Source organism: Tupaia chinensis, unplaced genomic scaffold, assembly GCF_000334495.1.
Source record: "Tupaia chinensis unplaced genomic scaffold, TupChi_1.0 Scaffold000273_1, whole genome shotgun sequence".
Taxonomy (NCBI): domain Eukaryota; kingdom Metazoa; phylum Chordata; class Mammalia; order Scandentia; family Tupaiidae; genus Tupaia; species Tupaia belangeri.
In genome coordinates this window covers 1,639,283-1,643,529 of record NW_006159755.1, presented here as the reverse complement: position 1 = coordinate 1,643,529, position 4,247 = coordinate 1,639,283, and positions in this window count along the sequence as shown.

Genomic DNA, 4,247 nt, shown 5'->3' with positions numbered 1-4,247 from the left:
GGGGCCCGCCCCGTGGTGTGTTGGGCGCTGCTTCCCCACCTGCAAAATCTCCTGGCCCTCACTCTCTTCTCCAAATGGTCCCGTATCCCTCCTGGCACGGAAGCTCTGTTCTCCTGAGGTCTCTACTCCCTCTCTGCACTCTCCCCACCGCCCACAGCTTTCCTACGCCTCCTGCCACGAGGCCTGGAGGAGTCTAGCTGGGCACCCTCCTTACTCCTCATAACCGCTTAGACAGTCTCTTTCAAACGCTCCCTTTATTTTTTTATTTTTTTAAATAATTATTTTATTTAACTTTATTGATTTATTTTTATTTGGCCAAAGAGGGACAGAGTGAGAGAGAGAAAGTGGGAAAGCAAGCCGCCAGGTCCAGGACTTGAACCATGGTCAGTCATGTGGGAATCCAGTACCCTTAACCACCATGCCACCTGCTGGTCCCCAAACGCTCCCTTTAAACGGTCTAGTTGAGCTCAAGTTGTCATCTGATGCCACCCACTTTGTTTCTGACATTTCCCAACGCCTGATGGCTCATTTCATGACGATTTTAGTTCTCGGCTGCTGTCACTCTCCAGCCTCCTACTGTCCTAATTGTAGAGATTTTCAAGTACATAAAATCATCTGATCCGCCCGCTGCGCCTCTCCCCTCTCCGTTGCTGGGACCTCTCTTCTCCTGTGATCTTGTCCTTAACCATTTACTCTCCAGTCGTAATGTCGTGCCAGGTTGTCCTGCGTGGAAGTCACCAGCCACATGTGGCCACAGAGCATAGCGACTTGTCTGAATTGTACTGTGAGTGTACAATGCATACTAGATTCCAAAGACACGGCAGGAACAATAAAAATTATCATATATCATTTTTCTTGCTAGAGAGAGTGAGACAGAGGCAGAAAGCGAGAAATTACCCCACCCCAAGGGGGTTGGCCACATGGCAGTCCCTTCTCCATTCTCCTCTCAGGATTTTGGGCATGCATGCACATGCGCCCAGTGTAATTTTCTTTTCTTTCTTTCTTTCTTTTTTATTTTTTTACTATAGGGCATGTGTGCTCACCAGAAAGACAGAAAGTGAGAAATCACCCCCCAGGGGGGATGGCCACGCCTCAATCCCTTCTTCTCCATTCTCCTCTCGGGATCTCGGGCATGCACGCACACTGGCGTGAGTTTAAGTCACCAGGTCTGGGCCTCGAACCGTGGTCAACTACATGGGAGTCCAGCGACACAGCCGTTACACCAACTGCTGGTCTTGGCCCAATGTGATTTTCAAGCCACCAGGTCTGGAACTTGAACCATGGTCAGCCATATGGAGTCCAGCGATGTAACTGCTATGCCATATGCTGGCCCCATATATATATTTTATGATAGAGATTGTGTGTGTGCACATGAGAGAGAGAAAAGAGAGAGAAAGAGAGAGGCACATCTTCAGTAGGGTTTTTATCATACCACAGTACCCTTTCCCCAGCCCTTCAGCTCCTCAGGATCTTGGGTGCCAACACGTGAGCCCAGAGTATTTTCAAGCCAACCTAGGGATCTGGACCCCCAGTTGGCCAAGTGGCTTCCAGCATTGCAATCCAGTACCATATGGACTACATCAACTGATTGGACTTACCATTAGTAATGTTATACTGATTACAAGTGGAAATAACATTCTGGATATATTAGATTAAATAAAATATTTTATTAAAATTAATCTCATTTGTGTCTTTTTACTTTTTATATAGAGAGATTTTTGCCATAGAGCATGCATACTTGCCAGAGAGAGAGAGCATGAGAAATCACCCCCAGGGTGGATAACCATGCCACAATGCCTTCTCCATTCTCCTGGGATTTTGGGCATACATGCACATGTGCTTGGCATGATTTTCAAGCCACCAGGTCCTGGACTTGAACTGCAGTCAGCCATGTGGGAATCCAGTGCCATAACTGCTGGCTCCTGATCTTTTAAAAAATATTTCTGTTTCTTTATTTCATGGATGAGAGAGAGGCAGGTACCCCTTACTAGGGCCCTCCCATCACCATCCACCCCAGTCTCAGTTTGCATACCCAGGGAGGTCCCAGGACATGAACCCAGGACCTTCCCCTTATGGGCCCAGTTGCAGTACCACTATGCCACCACCTGGTCTCGTCATTGATTTTTTTTTTAATTAATTTATTTCTTTTGTTAAAGAGATAGAGAGTTACTCCCAACAGGGTCCTCACACCACAAACCACCCTCAGCCTGGAATCATGGGCATGTGCATGCCTGGCATGCTCAGGGCGGTCCTCGGACAGGGCCCTGCGTGTCTGGCAGCATCACCGCTGTGGCACTGTCTGGCCCACAGCCCACTGACTTTGCCACACCTTTGTTCCTTACCCTTCCTGTGTCCATATAGCCTCCACTCAACCTAGGCTTCAGGCCAGTCGTCGTCACTCCTTTGCATACACACATTTGTTTACTCTGCAAGTATTTACTGGATGCCATTTGTGTGTCAGACGTTCTAGGCACGTGGAACATGTCCATGAACAAAAGGGGCATTTCTTTGTCCTCGTGGAGCTTATATTTGGTGGTAGGAGAGAGTAACAAGAAAGTAGGACCAGCAGGTGGCTTGGAGGTTAAGGTGGCTGGATCCCATCACATGGCCAGCTGAGCAGTTCAAGTCCGAGACCTGGCAGCTTGAAAATCACATCGGGCACATGCGTGTGGGCATGCCCCAAATCCAAATCTGGAGAGGAGAATGGAAGAGAAGGGACTGCAGCATGGCCATCCCCCTTTGGGAGGTGCATTTCTCACTTTCCTTCTCTATCTCTCTCTGTATGTCGTTCTCCAGCAAGGGCACACACCCTATAGAAAAAAAAATCTAAAAATAAATAAATAAATAAAGTAAATTATGGATCCAGCAGGTGGTATGGTGGTTAAGGCACTGGACTCCCACATGGACTACTGCAGTTCGAGTCCCAGACCTGATGGATTGCTTTCTCACTTTTCTTTTCTCTCTCTGGTGAATTAAAAAATTAATAATAATAAATAAGTATATGTATATATATTTTAAAGTAAATCATATCATATGCTAGAATAATGGTTTCCAACCAAGGCTGTTTTGCGCCCTGAGAGACATTGGGCAGTGTTTAAAGCCATTTTAGTTACATCTGGGGTAAGGACCTGTGTTTTACAATAACGAGAAAAAACACTGGGTTTTCAGAAACATCATGACGTGGTTTTCTATACAAAAATGCGACATGACTTTCCTGATAACCTAGTTGAAGACCTGCTAACATCTAGTGGGTAGAAGCCAGGGATGCTGCCAACCATCCAACGACACACAAAACAGTCCCCAAACACAAAATAGTACCTGTCCTCAAATGTCAATAATGCCCAGGCTGAGAAACCCTTTTATAGAAGGCTTTATAAAAAAACAAAAACAGGGGACCAGCAGTTAGCGTAATGGCTATGTTGTTGGACTCCCATGTAGTCGACCGCAGTTTGCGTCCCGGACCCGGTGGCTTAAAACTCAAGCCGGGTACGTGTGCGTGCGTGCCCAAGATCCCGAGAGGAGAATGGAGGAGAAGGGATTGCGGCGTGGCCAACCCCCTGGGGGGTGATTTCTCGCTTTCTGTCTCTCTGTCTGTGTCTCTCTCTGTCGGTCTGGCGAGCGCACGCGCCCTATAGCAAAAACCTCTCAAAAAACAAACAAAAAAACAGGATCAGCAGGTAGCGTGGTGGCTAAGATGCTGCATGCCACATGGTCAACTCCAAGGTTCAAGTCCTGGACCCAGTGGCTTGATGTGTGCATGCCTGTGCGCCCAAAATCCCAAGAGGAGAAGAAGGAATTGCAGTGTGGGCATCCTCCCCACAAGTGCTTTTTCACTTTCTGTCTCTTTGCTCTTTCTCTGGTGAGCACACATACCCTATAGCAAACATCTAAAAAACAAGGGGGCTGGCGGGTGGCGTGGTGACTACGGGCACTGGACTCCCACATAGCTGACCGTGGTTTAAATCCTGGACTTGGTGGCTTGGCTTGCTTTCTCACTTTCTCTCTCACTCTATCTCTCGCTAATCAAATTAAAATAAATAAATAAATGGATAAATAAAGTCAAGTAAAATAATTTTTAAGAAATCTAAAAAACTAATTATTATTATTATTTGATTTAATTTTATTTGTTTACTTAATTTGACCAGAGACGGACAGAGTATGAGAGAGAGAGAAAGTAAGAAAGCAAGCCACCAGGTCCAAGTCTCGAACTACAGTCAGCCATGTGGGAGTCCAGCACCCTTAACCAC